At 43.4% G+C, this 16,356-nt stretch overlaps 1 protein-coding gene across 4 annotated transcripts in view; it reads right to left on the bottom strand.

The window, feature by feature from the left end:
- The window catches only part of DEPDC5 (DEP domain containing 5, GATOR1 subcomplex subunit), a 578,923-nt gene extending 566,622 nt beyond the window's left edge, over positions 1-12,301 (bottom strand). For all 4 annotated transcript variants that reach the window (XM_078667736.1, XM_078667740.1, XM_078667744.1 and 1 more), the window contains exon 1: positions 12,218-12,301. The gene's annotated coding sequence lies outside the window, so the exon portion shown is untranslated. The remainder of the gene's footprint in view (positions 1-12,217) is intronic.
- Positions 12,302-16,356: the final 4,055 nt, after the last annotated feature.

Raw genomic sequence — 16,356 nt, 5'->3', positions numbered from 1 at the left:
CTAACTACCCAATTTCTTATAATACAGTTTACAAATGGTGCTCTTTAGTGATGACATTGGCAGCTTGGGCACGTGTGGAGTGACGCGATGTATGTCATGATCGGCCTTCTGGCAGTAAATGAGCAGTAATGCAAGCTGAAAAGGAGGCCTGTCCCATCCTAGGCGGCTGGTAGACCATGTCATTTCTGTGCCAGATTCTTCATCTGCACCCTTGCTGCCAGGGGGAGCAGGGAGGGCTAACTTTGTGAACAGTCCAGTTCTGCTCAGACCTCAGTACTCAAGGCTGTCAATTCGCTAATTTCTCTTGTTTTATATTTGCATTGCCACAAATTAAAACTGCAAGTGAACTTGGAGCAGCAACCTAGGACGTCCTGGCTTGTTGTTCTGAGGCCCTCAGGGTGTCTGTCATATTGAGATAAAAGCACTCTTGCACTGCAAAGTCCTTAATGTCCACGTGCATGGGTCAGATGTCACACACTGCTCATTTATGGATCCTATCCTGCACCTTGAGAGCGAGGTGAGTGCTCCAGAGTTTCCGGCTAGCCTCCAAATACCGAGGACCAATCCTATAAAAAGGCAGTTATTTGATTTTATAGTACACAATGCTATTAATTCCCCTGTAGGCATGTGCATGCAGTGTGCCTTTTTAACGTTTATCTGAGCACTGCATAGCCTGCTTGGAAGAGTAGTTTGATTTATCTGAGATTTGTTACTTAATTGTCATAGTACCTTGCTGTTCAGGAGAGCTGATAACTTTGCGCCAACTCTACAAAATAATTGATTATGGACACCTTCCCTTTCGTTTTCTACTCTAATATATTTGCAATTAGAATAGTTTAACGACAGGCGGGGATTTACCACCTACATAGAAAAGGTTACTTGCTTTTTCAGATTTGCCATCTGAAGCCCAAGTGTAAACAGAATACTCATTGTGCTCTTGGCTAGGAAGTAATGCAGTATCTGAGAGCAAATGTTCTCAAATGAAACAAGAACTAGCTGTGATTTTGACCTTAGTAAGGCTGAGATTCAGATCCTAGATACTTTGAAACTCATGCTCCGAATTCTCCCTCCCTTTTTCACATGAGGTTAAACAGATGTAATTTTCTTTTACTCCATCTGCCCTGTTATATCCACATGTAGGATGTGGAAGACGGGCGGAGAGTTCTTCTACGAGGCATATTCCCGAAGGTGGTCTATGCTTTCTGATGGTCTTCTTGCTTCCCCAGCATTTCTACAGTTGAATCTCTTCATATAAAAAGAGGGTTTTTTGTTGTCCAGCATTGGCTTATAGTTAAAGGGATCTATGTGACTGAGCAGTGATCTGTACTTCATTCTAGCAGGAATGCTGGGATTTTGTAGTCTTTGATCAATGCTATGTTGCTCCTGGTTCTCATGGCTGAAGAGTCAAGCTTCACCTACATCCCCTGAAATCACCCGACATCGGCTGGCATCTTCTTGTCGCCTTCCTGGTCACTGGCTAGTGACCCAGACTCTGTCCCCTCTGCTTTCAGGTTCTTCATATCTCCGATCCACCCGTGGATCCATCCAGACACTTCACCTGGTCGCCTGCAGCACTTCTTTGCAGCTCTCCATTGGAAACGACGACGAAACCCGACACGAAAAGACACCTATGCACCCGGCTTCCCTGGGTGAGGTAACACTAGTACTTCAGTGCTCCCGTGGGTTTTGACTCTCGAAGTGTCCAGTACTGAAGGGGTTTTACCATAGTCCACTCCTAAGTGTCCTTATTCTTTAAAAATCTAACTTTAACTTTGTCCATAAAAGTCAATGGTCCCCCGTGGCTCTCCTACATCCCTACCTTGGGTGGTTCCTGGCTGCCCCAGCGGTTCCACTGGCCCTAGGCCTTGTCTCTATGCTGAGAGCGGTACTTACACCACTTTCTTAGTATATGGTTTGTGAGGCCCCTAGGGCAAAACGTATACTGTGCCAGTTTTCTGTGTGCTATTTAAGTTCTTGTATTGTACTTTTGCCGCTAGCCGCATAAAGAGACCTGAGGGGTGTGTTTAGAATAAAAACATATATTTTAAATAGATACCTGGTGTGGTTCTCATTTCATTTGATCATTCATGAGATTATAGACTGGTAAAACAAGCTGCTTCACATTCCTTCAAGACTTAGCCTGAAGGCTGCTCTCCACAGCTACCACTAGGATAGCTTTCTATAAAGGTTGTCTAAACCTACCATCAATAAGGGTCGTTTGGACTGGTGCAAGGTGCCCACTAGAATTGTGGACATCATATGCCAGGCCAACTTCTCACACTCATTAGTTAGTGACTGTGACTGGGAGGTCTGCGAGGAGGTAAATGCAACATGCCCCTGATGCGAGGAATTGCATACTCATTTCCTCCACGTTTTGGAGCTGCCGGCGCTGGGAGACTTTTGGAGAAGGGTGACAGATACCCTGATTAGGCATTCACCATTTTCTTTTTGCCATCAAGGAGCTGTTAAAAGACTGCTTTGTTGCATTAGGTTTTACTCATTTACAGGGGGGTTCACAATGGATGACAAACTTTAAACAGTCCTCTGGTGCCGCTGTTAGAGATTAGATTCTGTCCACAGCAGGTTTGAGAATCCTGGGGCTCTTATATTTTTTTCTACCATTGTTGGTGTGATATGAGTCTATTGTTTTTTTACTTCTTGTAGTATCTGCTGTTTAATTTTGACTTCTTCATGCTACTGTAGCAGTCAGTTTTAGATTTCCATTTTCTCTCTCCGGGTGCTGAATTAATGGACTTGCTTGATTCTATTCACTGTGTCCACACTTCAGTTCGCTTACAACGCTATTATTTGAGACACTTAAGCATCTAATCAGATTTATGTTCTATGTTTTCTTTTCAGGTCAGGTAAACTGGTAAGAGAAATACTTTTTTCCAGGTGCAATTTCTAATATAGTGGTGTTTTTTGTCTAGGACAATGTCATATAAAACTAATAATCAGTTTCATGTTTGGCATATATTTATATTCCTGTGATAGTCCGTAAAGGAGCAAGTACTTTTTTCCTGAGATAGTTGAATATCCATTTGTTCATCTGTTGCTGCCTGTCATGCTTATTATGTTGGCCTTGCATTCTACTTTCAGCGCTGTTACCATACCTTCTTGTTACCATTTGATATACTTTAATTTCTTAATAAAAGGAAAACTCTTGAGTCTGTACAAAATCTTCTATCTAGTGTAGTATGCCTTAAAGTTTAAGTTTGTGGTTGTACACTTTGCATTGAGCATGCAATAACATTTTATAATGGTTAGTGTATTTCTTGTTTTAATTTGCCTCAATTGTAATGATCTATCACTTTTCTACAATTGTTTTTGTGTTTTATTCTGCCAGGCTGTAGTTTGTCTGTGTGAGAAATTGGATTCTTATTTGAGGTGAGCAACAGCCCACTTCAAAGAATAATCACAACAATTGTCAGGGTGTACCCACTCATTCAATAAATTAACCTGAGCGCAACCCCTGATAACTATGGCACAGAGCAAACAAGCCTTATGTAGGGCAATGTATAAAGTAATTATGCAGTACCAAAATCATTCAATCTAGCGTGGCTGAAGAGGGGTATTACCCTGAAACCGGTCCCAGGATGCTTGTTTCCGGTTCAGGGAAGACCTGGCTTGGCAGTTGGGGCTGGACTGTTCCCATGAGGCACAGGGTCAAGACTGATTTGCATGTAGCTGGGTCTGAACTGAGGTGGCGAAGTGAGCTAAAGAACGATGATGGATTCAACCCAGATCTGTGACTGGGGGTGAGTGTTTGAAAAGTTTCAGCACTCCATCCATCATGTCTTTGTGTTTACTCTGTATCCAAATGTAATCCCTTCAGAAAACCTTCAGTTCTATCTCTGGCCCTAGCCAGTACCTCCACCTCTGGGCCATCGAATTTCTTCAATTACGACTGATACTTGTTTCACCAGTGTTCTTCACAGCTCTCCCAGGAGGTAGCAGCCAGGCACACCCAACTCTCAACAGGTGCACAGGAAGTCCTGCTCGTTATACACACTTTCCTCACACCGGATGCCACGTCTGTCTGGCCATTTCCTGCAAACAGTAACCATGTTATCTCCGACGCAGAGCTGCGGAGGACTGTTTTCTTCATTGGGTCTCTAGGGGCTGTGGCAGGAGCAGGACTGACTCCTCACATGTACCACTAATTGTTAGCTCACACGTGTGAGCCTCGAGGAATAGAGTTCGCTCCCAGGAAGGGAGAGACTGACATCTTGCGGCTCCTATCACCTCTAGCCACAAATAAAAAGATTAAAATAAATACATTGACTCTTCTCCTTTCTATAAGAAGAATCATAGGTTGTGAAATGGGAATATGATGTTATGGCCCTCCTTGTACTTCTAAGTTGGGGACAATTTTAGTAGTTACTTCTTTGCTTTTGTAATTAATACATGTTATGTTATGTTATGTTATGTTATGTTATGTTATGTTAATAACACTTCTATAGCGCACAGCTGCCCCAGCCAACGGGCGTCCCGGCGCTTCATACTTGAAGGAGATTTGGGTTGGCCCCATTCATCCATTTATTCGGTGTGAGCCTCACAAGGAGCAAGTATCGCTCTTAGAGTTATAGCAAAATTTCAGAATTTACACCCTGAAACACAATCTCACTGCAAGAGACAATTTTGCACATTATGAGTCTTACACCTTGGGGCATAGTGTCATGCTGGGATTTAGTTGCACATTGTGAAACAGCCACATCCATTGTGTGTGAGTCTCGAACTGAGAAGCACAGTCTCGCTCATTGAATATAAGCTTTACACCTTTGCGCTTCAGCCCCACACAAGTTTATGAGTCTTCACCATGGAACACAGTCCCATTTAGCATATGCAAATATCCATAGGTCACTTTAAATATTTTTTTGTGATTAGAGCCAGCAGTGACATCCACTGTACTACTTATCTTTGCTCCACGCCACTATTTAGGTGACACCTGTTGGATTAGATGTCTACATATATCTGTACATGGCTGGCATTCAGACTCCAGCATGTTATTTATGTACATACATGTTGGACCCAGCTCATCCCAGATTTTTGCCTTTCTTTGCTGTCCCTGTTTTGTTGGCTTTTAGGACTCGGACCGTTAATTTATTCCCTAGTCATTAAGGGTAAAGTGCTTGTGCTGTCTCCCTTAAACATGGTCAAATGTTTCTACACCTAATTGGACATTTAATTAACATGCACATCCCTAGTAAATTGTATTACATGGACCCAGGGCCTGTAAATTAAATGCTACTAGTATGCTGCAGTATTCCTTGTGCCTCCCACACAAGTTTCACTAATGGATAGAACACAAGCTGTCAGCTTGGCACCTTATTCCTCAGAAGCCCACAAACTCACCTGCCGAGTGCCTCAGGGGGCGCCACGCTACCCGCCCTTTTCAACACCTACATGATCTCTGTGGCCAGCCGCATCTGCGCACACGATATCACCATCCTTTCCTACGCAGATAACGTGTAACTCAAACTCTCTGCCTCGGTCAAGACTCCCAACACAAGAAACAAGTCCACCACCTGCATGAATGAAGTCTCTAACTGGGTGAAAGTCATGTATCTCAAGCTCAACACTGACCAGACAGAAGATTTGATCTTCGGCAGGAATTCATCATCTTGGGGCTCCAACTGGTGGCCAGCCAAACTCAGACCTATGCCAGAAACCTTGGATTAATAATCGACAGCAAACTGAACATGACTGCACAGGTCAGCACCATCACTGCATCCTACTTCCACACTCTGAAGATGCTGAGGAAAATCTTCAAATGGCTCACAAGCAACACTAGAAAAGCGGCCACTCACTCCGTAGTCACCAGCAAGTTGGACTATGGGAACATCCTCTATGCTGGGATCACCAAGCCACTCACTATAAGACTAAAAAGCACCCAGAACTCAGCAACCACACTTATCCTCAAACTCCTACACAGAACTCGCATCACACCACACCTCAAAAACTATACTGGCTCCTGATATTCAAACATGCTCAATTCAAACTCTTCACATACACATTCAAGGCACCATACAATACATACACATTCAAGGCACCATACAACTCAGGTCCCACCTACCTGAACAGTTTCATCTCCTTCCACTAACTCCTTCCGCTGAACTCCTACTCTCATACAAAGAACTGGATCAGGTTATACGCGTTCTCTTACATCACTTATAAACTGTGGAAAAACCTCCCACTCCACATCAAAGCCTCCTCCTCTCTTGAATTCCGCAAGAAGCTGAAGACCTGGCTTTTCAATTAACTGACCTACCATATTAAGAGCTAGACACACACACCTGCTCTGTGCCAGGATACCTTTGTGGGTAATGGTGCACTTTACAATTACTTATAACATAACCCACTAAAGTAGCCTTTTAAAATCTGTCTCGGGCCTGCCACTGCAGCCTGTTATGCAGTGATGTACCGCCTTCTTTACTTTGCAAAATAATCCATTTGCCAAGTTGAAACCTTCTTTTTTAATTCTTATGAGCCACCACTTAGGTAGACCATAAATGCTCATTGGGCAGGGTATATGCTATTTAGAAGGTAGGACATTTGTGTTTGAGTTATACATGTCGTTCTAGTGAAAAACTCCTAAAGTCATTATTCACTGTTATAAGGCCCATCTCTCCCATAGGTTAACACTGGGTTATATTATTTCAATTAATACGTGCAAACTTCATATCAGGAGCAGATCGAGAAATACGAAAATGGGGTTTTACATTACAATGTTGAAAATGTCACTTTTAGAAATGTGGCATTTTCCTGCCAGAGTTTCTAGGGCTTTTCTGTGAGTTTCCAGCTGCCTGGGACTGTTAATGCCCCCCCAACCTCCATCAGGGAATGCGTATTGGGCCCAGAGTGTGAACAATGGGGCATTGGTGTAACTGGGAGAGGTCCTCCTGGCAGATTGGCTGGTATCACGCCCTGATTACATTTCAAAGGACCTTGTCCACAGCATATTCAAAGGAACCTGATACCAGTCGTGCCCTGGCCTGTGTCCGCCTGAGCAGTTTGGAGCTAGGGTAAAGGGAAGAACTGACCACCGCCAGTTTTTAGGGGTGGGCCAGGGTATTCCCCCACACAGAAAGGCTGGCACCAGGTATAAAAATAGGACCTTCAAAATAAATCACTGTTCAGAACACTCCTGGACCTGTGAAAGATTCAGAAGAAGGACTGCACTGCTGCCAGAAATACCCCCCTGCTGCTTGAAGGACTGCCTTGCTTTCTGAGGAGGAAGACTGGACCTGCTTTCCTTGATCCCGGGCTACCCAGATTGACACCAAGGGTCAATTGGCTGACCTCCTATCCGAGCTACAGGGACACAAGCTTCTGGAGGCCTCCCTGCAACTGACCAGCTGCAACTGGACCTGCTTGAACCCTGCTGCTGGTTTCTCCTAGAGTGACTCCTGATTCCCAAGAGGAGCCCACCAGGTCGTGGATCCATGGCTAGCATCTGTGAGAACTCCTGATAAGTTTGGGAACTTTGTGACTGCAAATGGGCCAGTTCACATAAAAACTTTGATGCTTATGAAAACTTTCAACGCAAATCTCAGGTGAGACCTGCTCTTCGCGCTGACAGCAACTGTCTGCAGTGACTGGCAAAGCGAGACCAGTGACCTTCCACGGCAATCAACCAATGAGACGCTCCTGGGATGAGTGGGTCTTCGTGCTACAGCAATGACCGTCCACAACGCTCGGCCTGTTCTTCATGCTGAAAGCCTCCTCCTGGTGGCTTCCTGCAACGTGAATGGAAGTCTTTCCGTCTGACTTGAGATGGTAACTCTTTAGGAGTTCAATCCTGGTCCCTGTTTCCGGCTTGTGCTCCATTGCGATCAGCCTGAAATTGTGACCTTCCCTTAGTCTAGCGCGACCATATAACCATTAGTGTCACTTTTAGCTTATTCCCGCAATTTTCACTACAAAATATAAAAATCAATATCTCCTGTTCTACTAATTGGAGTTTTGTCATTCTGGTATCATTTTATTTATTTATTTAATTTATTTATTTATGGGTTTGTACCGCGCTAGAATCAACTCCCGGAGGAGTGTCTCTGCGCACACCGCAAGTGAGAGGCAAGAGTGGGAGAGCTGAGCATCTATGGAGGTACTAAGCCTGGAACAAAAAGGTTTTTAGCCGTTTCCAAAAGGACAGGTGGTCCGAACATTGCCTAATCTAATCGGGGAGTTTATTCCAGAGGCTAGGGCCAAGAAAGGATAAGGCTTTTCCACCCTGTCTTGCCTTTTTAACCATTGGGACTTGAAGAAAAGACTGATTATTAGAGCGGAGGGTACATACTGGATTGTAGGGGATGAACTTTTCCGCCACATACGAGGGGCCTAAACCATGTATACCCTTGTGGACCACACAGTAGGTCTTGAATTTGACCCGTTGGCGAATCGACAACCAGTGTAGTTTTTCCAACAAGGGGCGTGATGGAGATCTAGGTGGGGCGTTCAGGACCAGCCTTGCAGCAGTATTTTTCACCACCTGAAGCTTGCTAAGTACACCATCATTCGCCGATAACAACAGCCCGTTGCAGTAATCCAGGCGACTGAGCACCAGAGCCTGGACCAACGTTTTCCTTGTTGTGTCTGGAAGTAAAGGAAACAATTTGCGAAGTAGTCCGATCGTATGAAAGCAGGACCCAACCGTCTGGTTAACGTGGTCCTTTAAGGATAGATCTCGATCCAGCCGCACGCCCAAGTTCTTTACCAACTGTTTAGGGCTAGGGATGGGACCCAGATCTGGGGGCCACCAGTCTAGAGTCCACAGCATTGAGGCTTCCCCAAAAAACATAACCTCCGTCTTTCCAACATTGCACTTTAGGAAATTCAGGGCCATCCACTGAGAGACCGCCTTCATGCCTTCTGAAAAGGACTGTTTGACCACGGAGCTTAGTGACTTGAAAGGGAAAAGGAGCTGAGTGTCATCAGCATATGACACTGGGATAAATCCGTAAGATCTCATAATACTGGCCAGGGGGGCCACATATATGTTAAAAAGAGTAGGGCTTAAACATGATCCCTGTGGCACCCCCTTTGTGAGCTCTACAGAGGCAGATCGAAATGAGCCCATATTAACACACTGTGTACGGCCAGTTAAAAAGCTCCTCATCCAGGCCAATTTATCAAAATGTACTTTATTTTTCTAAATTGTTTTTTGATTTTCTTCTGTTTTGTTTTCACTTTATTACCGCTTGCATGCTGCGCAAATACTTCATACATTGTTTCTAAGTTACGCATGACTACTTTGCTCCAAGCAACCAGAGGCATAACAAAGATTAACTTAGTGACTTTTTTTTATTAACCCTGATGGAGCTTCCACCCGTCTCAACTAACTACCCAATTTCTTATAATACAGTTTACAAATGGTGCTCTTTAGTGATGACATTGGCAGCTTGGGCACGTGTGGAGTGACGCGATGTATGTCATGATCGGCCTTCTGGCAGTAAATGAGCAGTAATGCAAGCTGAAAAGGAGGCCTGTCCCATCCTAGGCGGCTGGTAGACCATGTCATTTCTGTGCCAGATTCTTCATCTGCACCCTTGCTGCCAGGGGGAGCAGGGAGGGCTAACTTTGTGAACAGTCCAGTTCTGCTCAGACCTCAGTACTCAAGGCTGTCAATTCGCTAATTTCTCTTGTTTTATATTTGCATTGCCACAAATTAAAACTGCAAGTGAACTTGGAGCAGCAACCTAGGACGTCCTGGCTTGTTGTTCTGAGGCCCTCAGGGTGTCTGTCATATTGAGATAAAAGCACTCTTGCACTGCAAAGTCCTTAATGTCCACGTGCATGGGTCAGATGTCACACACTGCTCATTTATGGATCCTATCCTGCACCTTGAGAGCGAGGTGAGTGCTCCAGAGTTTCCGGCTAGCCTCCAAATACCGAGGACCAATCCTATAAAAAGGCAGTTATTTGATTTTATAGTACACAATGCTATTAATTCCCCTGTAGGCATGTGCATGCAGTGTGCCTTTTTAACGTTTATCTGAGCACTGCATAGCCTGCTTGGAAGAGTAGTTTGATTTATCTGAGATTTGTTACTTAATTGTCATAGTACCTTGCTGTTCAGGAGAGCTGATAACTTTGCGCCAACTCTACAAAATAATTGATTATGGACACCTTCCCTTTCGTTTTCTACTCTAATATATTTGCAATTGGAATAGTTTAACGACAGGCGGGGATTTACCACCTACATAGAAAAGGTTACTTGCTTTTTCAGATTTGCCATCTGAAGCCCAAGTGTAAACAGAATACTCATTGTGCTCTTGGCTAGGAAGTAATGCAGTATCTGAGAGCAAATGTTCTCAAATGAAACAAGAACTAGCTGTGATTTTGACCTTAGTAAGGCTGAGATTCAGATCCTAGATACTTTGAAACTCATGCTCCGAATTCTCCCTCCCTTTTTCACATGAGGTTAAACAGATGTAATTTTCTTTTACTCCATCTGCCCTGTTATATCCACATGTAGGATGTGGAAGACGGGCGGAGAGTTCTTCTACGAGGCATATTCCCGAAGGTGGTCTATGCTTTCTGATGGTCTTCTTGCTTCCCCAGCATTTCTACAGTTGAATCTCTTCATATAAAAAGAGGGTTTTTTGTTGTCCAGCATTGGCTTATAGTTAAAGGGATCTATGTGACTGAGCAGTGATCTGTACTTCATTCTAGCAGGAATGCTGGGATTTTGTAGTCTTTTGATCAATGCTATGTTGCTTCTGTTTTCATAAATGGCTAGAAGGAAGCATAATATTGGATCTGTGTCTTTAATAAAGGGAGCACTTTCATCATTACATTTAGAAACATCTGTCTTTGCGAACAACTATCTGGGAGAAATAGATATGGTGAGACATGTTTAACCTATAATGCATAAATAACGGAGACTCTCCTACTTCTCCGCATCCTGCAAGGAAATGGAAGTTGTCACTTGTAAACCGATAAGTAAAAACTGAATCATCCAAGGGGAAGTGTCAAAAATAGTGCAAGGAGGGCCGCAATGCATCTATGATTGTAACCAGAAGAGAGACAGTGCATAAAACATGGACTTCCAAGTAGCCTGGAAAGAGTACCACTGTTAGAGAGCCGAAATTGTGGTTAATGTATCTTGCATGTTTACTCTGGCAACACTTTTCTGACTATTTTGTTGTAGTGCAGTATACTTTGTTGTATTGTACCGTACTGTTGTGTTCTAGACATTAGCCCAGCGTGAGACATCATGCATTGAACGCTAACATGCATACACCCCATGACCATCACTGGACTCAGCTAAGCGGGCCGCATATGAATGGACAATTGGTCCGCTTGGACATCAGAGCTCTGAAAGAGTGAGTTGTTTATGCTGAGTCAGCATCGGGGAGCTGCATATGCATCTGAAGAACATAAGCAGTTGTGAAGAGACTGCCTATTGGGGCCTCCAGGTACAGTGCCACAGGTGGTCACCTCAGCCCATGTCATCAGGGACACAGTGGTTTCAGTTGCAGGCATTCCTGTGCCAACCAGTGCATTCTGAGTGTCGTAGTCCTGGATTGCATCGATTGGACCAGCACATCTTCTAGCAGTGATTTGTAAGTGAAACCTCCTGTGTCCCTGATGGCATGGATGTGATCTTCAAAATATTCTCAATTGGAGTGAAATACCAATGGGGGCCGATGCTGAGCTTTATAATGCATTAGACAGAGCCCCTAGGTGAAAACCATGAATTCCCAGAAAAAGCTCTCATTGTAGAAATAAAGAGGGGTGACATGCTGTCTTATGTATGTATGGATGTGCGTAGTCCTATCCTAGCTTCAGTGCTACAGTGTGCTGAACAAGAGATAGGTTTATAAAGAGGCTGGCAAAGGCAGACCCAGGACATACCTGGGTTGGAGGGGATATAAGAGAGTTTATGGAGGTGGGGCACAATGCAGGCACAGGGATTACACTAGGGGTTCCCAGTTTGGCACGAAGAGAGAGTTGTAAAGGAAGAAGGGTATACCCCGGGGGGCACTGAAGAGGGTGCAAGAGTAGGAAAAAATGTATCTCTATGGTTGGTCTGGAAGCAGAATAATCCTAAAACATTAATATTAGACCTTCTAGAATAGACTGGAAAAATTGACCAGTGTCATGAAGTACCTGGACCATGTATACTTCTAGAAGAAAGTACGTTCTTTTGATCCTGAATCCAGCAAATATAGAATTCAGCTTATCCATTACAAAAATAATATATACATTTTACTTGCCTGATCTCCTGATGAAGCCCTGTCCCAGATACAAAAAGCACCTAGTCGTCCATTTCAACTCGGATCTCCGATTCACCCTGGAAAGTAAATACGCGGTCTATAGATGAGGTTTCAAGCTTTTTACAGCAGTTTCTTTACTCACATCATTCAGCTTTCTTGGGGCCTTCTTTTCAACTGTTTAAGGCCATGGGAGATTATTATAAAAAATTATGTTGTCCACAGAAGCATCAAAGGGCATGCAATTCATCACTTTGAAATCGTAAAACGGGAAACAAGGTGAGCAATATTCTATTTTCTCCACTGGATCAAAACCTTCCATTCTATGTAGGGACGCCTCAGACTGGATGTAACACTCCGTCAACCACGCCTCCTTCCTCCGGGGGTTACTAAACACAGCACTATCTGCTAATTTCTGCAGAAGAGGGTGATCTGCAAAAAATTACTATTTTTTTTAACAGTTACAACATTCTCCTACTGTTAGTGATTGGCTTCCACAGCTTGTGGGTTACACGTGTCTGGAATAGGCGCAGTACATTTTTAAAACCACTTCACCTTTTGAGACTCAATTGGTCAATTGTTGGTTGGAATTACCTTTTCATTAACACAGGTATGCACAGTGGAGCACACTCATACATGACCATCTGAAGTCTGATTTCTCAGTCTCTGGGTTCAAAAGATTCCCTAAAATGTACAGCCTGTACTTGGTCTGTCTAGCATCTTCACTTACTTTAGATTGCAGTCAGTGGCATCAACTTGGGCTAGAGACATGGTGGCTGGGGTTTATCAATCATGCAAAAAGAGCACCCCTTACCAGGCAGCTCCCTTTGACAGCCTTGTCCAAAAACAAAACACCCCTCGCACGTTCTCTGTCACTGTATTGTTATCTGCCTCTCTCTCTCTCTGTCTTTCCAAATGACCAGCTCATCTCTGTGATTAGAATCAGAATGGTCTGAGCATTCTAGCCATTCACATTGGATTCACTTTGCCACAGCATTCTTTTTTGTCTTAAAAAAACATTATCCAAAAGTGTATGCTAGAAACGAGCCTTCTTTTTGGTCCCCCTTCTTGGTGACCAGACGACCTATGCTCCCTCCAGGTCCTAACGAATAAAGCTAAAAACTTAGGAGTCATTATGGACAGTAAGCTCACCTGTAAAGAACAGGTAAATGCAGTAATTTCATTAGCATTTTACACTCTAAGGACGATCAAGAAAGTCCTCACGTACATACCTAAAGAGACCAAGAGGACGGTGGTTACTGCCCTGCCCTGTCGAAAGTCAATTATTGTATGGCCTCTATCTAAATATGAGGACCAACACCTGCATAAATTGCAAATTTTGCAAAACACACAAGCCAGATTGCTTACCAGAATACCCAAATGCAAGGCAGTCAGTCAGGCCATTCGAAATCTTCACTGGCCCCCGATTAGACAGCACGCCAAATTCAAGGCCCCTTATATTGCTTATAAGGCTCATAAAGGAGCATTTTTGAGACACAGCTTTTAAAACTATGTGCCATCCAGATATCTGTGCTCTTCTAGAGCAACACTTGGCCATACCTAGGATTTACAGTACTAACTGGGGAGGCAGAAGTTTTGTGCTGGGTACAGCCAAACTCTGGAATGAACTACCCCCTAATATGAGAGCCATGCCTAGCTTTCAAGCATTCAGATAGACACCCAAAACATGGCCTATTGAATAAATCAGCTATCGACCCTATCCTGCTGTTATTTGCTAGCGCCTTGACACCTCCGGGTATTTGCGTGCTTAAAAGTTTTTATTAACATAACATTACGTTTTAAGAAGACAGGGACTTGAAAAAGACAAAATATATTCAAAGTTATTTATATTGAATACATATACGGCACTGAATTGGGAAAAAATAGGAATGAGGAGATAATGAAGGGAAGTAAAATATAAAAGCAGTACATTAAAAATCATACCAATCCAATCCCAATGAACCCCTAATGTAAATGTCAATTGGTAACTACAGCAAGCATTCAAAGATTTACAGAAATGTGCATAGCAAGATTCATTGATCCTCTTGTGAAATTGACTCACTCCTACCATCCTTAGGAAGATAAGCCTTAAGATGATTTTTACCTGGAAACATTAATGACAAATTTACGCTCATACTTATTGAAGTATAAACTTAACGCTTTCGATGTATAGGTAAGATGGAATACAGTAAGTCGTTAGCTGGAAAAATCTTTCAAATTGTGTCCCAATTTAATCCCAAAATAAAATAGCAGTTTTTACAGTAGGAGTCAGAATTCAGACAAGTCGATGCATGCTATTGTTCATGCATATTTCAGAACACCAGGTACTTTTCGTGAGCAAGTAGACAGTGTGGGAATATTCACAAATTTGACAGTAAGAAATGAGAAAGAAAAAGTGGGCTCCATGTTGGGATTTTTGTGTTTTGAGCTGAACAAGAAGATCCTCTGAAGAATAGTGTAAAGTATATAGGGGCACAAATGTTTTTGCAGAAACGTATTTCCTTGGTCGGGGACCACTATGTGCCTATAAAAGAGGGAGTATTTGACTATAAGTGGCCGATGGAGATTCCGCAGATGGTCTAAGATCGAAGAAATGTAAGGTAGACCAAGAATGAGGCACGCTGCCACTTTATGTATAATCTGATGATGGGTCATGAATCATGATCTATAGAGGAAGAGCAAGATGGACTGAACCACTGTCCTGCAACAGGTAATGTAATGAGATGCTGTCATATTGCTGATGGGGACATTATCGACATCGCTAAGCTAGCATGAGTTCTGCTGCCATGATGCTGCTTTTGCGCATGTTACTACATGACTTTATTTTGCAGGACTCTGTTTATGCCTTTCACATGACAACCGCCTGCTTCGCTCGTTCTCTGTCTGTTCCTGGAGTTTAGTCTGAACACTGTGAGCAAGGTCAATAAACACTGCCCCTTGTTATTCTTTTCTGGTCAGTCCCTAGCACCTAGACAAACCATGCTGCCTCAAACTGGTGCTTTGATATTATGGGGATGCTTGTTTGCTTAAGACACGCTTGGAGAGGGACCTTTCCAGGAAGAAGAGCCATGCAATTCCTATGATGTAGATATACCATCTAGGCACTAAGGTATGGGGTCTGCTGGCAAAGCCTAGAGATCTTCTATTATATAATAATACTGCTTCCTACCAAGGGGAGGGGGGTTAGGCCTTATAGTCCTTTATCCACTGTTGATATAAGATGACATCTCCCTTTATAATGTATGGACTTGCAACAACTGTTTTAGGTTTATGCGTTTTGCTGCTGGTAGTTGCTTGTATACTGCATTATAGAGCATGATAGTGAAAATAAACATTTTAAACTTTATCAGTGTTTCTGTCAATTCTTATTGTGCACAAGTACGAGTGAGTGAGCGAAAGGGTACATCTTGTCACCTGAGAGATTGGGGAGTTTGTGTTCTGGGGTGTCTAATCATTTGCATCTTCATGTTTTTGTAGGAGAACAAGTGAGACACTATAGCTAGTCGGTTCTGGGATTGTGGGTACTGAGGCTTTTGGAAGGCCTAGCCCCTATACACCGAAGTCTCGTATTCCTGCGCATAGTTCTGTGTATGTGCAGAATCCCTGCAACATGGCGCTACCAACGTTTGGTCTGGTACTTACCTGAGAGACACCTGAGTAGTGCTTGTGCTTGTCCACAATTCCCTAACTTCTGTTTCCGGCAACACTGGTGACAGTGTAGCCTCCTATATTGAATTTTTTTTCGATTTTTCAAGCTTGAATGTTAAAAGGTCTTTTTCTTTCACTTACCCATTATTGCACTGTGTGCTCGTAGGTTGTTTTAATATTCTTTTCATTATGGCGGTCACAATAACGACTCCTAACCAAGCTCCAGTCACAGCTTATTTGACTCAACATGGAGTCCCTAATGCTGGTGCTGCTCTCATTTTTGTTGTTGAGGTGGATGCAGCTCACCTCTTCGAGGTATTCTGTTCTTGGTTCACCTTTCCGGACGTGGATGGAAATGCCAATTTCTTTCACGAATATACTGCCAGTGCGCTTCCGCAGAATTATCGACCTTATAGATCTCTTGAAGTTCCATTGACAGCTTGGCAACATACCATATGGTTTAATGGCGCCCTTCCACACCCATTGACAG

The sequence above is a fragment of the Lissotriton helveticus genome, chromosome 11 (genome assembly GCF_964261635.1).
Source record: "Lissotriton helveticus chromosome 11, aLisHel1.1, whole genome shotgun sequence".
Lineage (NCBI taxonomy): Eukaryota > Metazoa > Chordata > Amphibia > Caudata > Salamandridae > Lissotriton > Lissotriton helveticus.
Note: the sequence above shows the minus strand (reverse complement) of the source record. Positions and strands in the feature narration are given on the sequence as shown.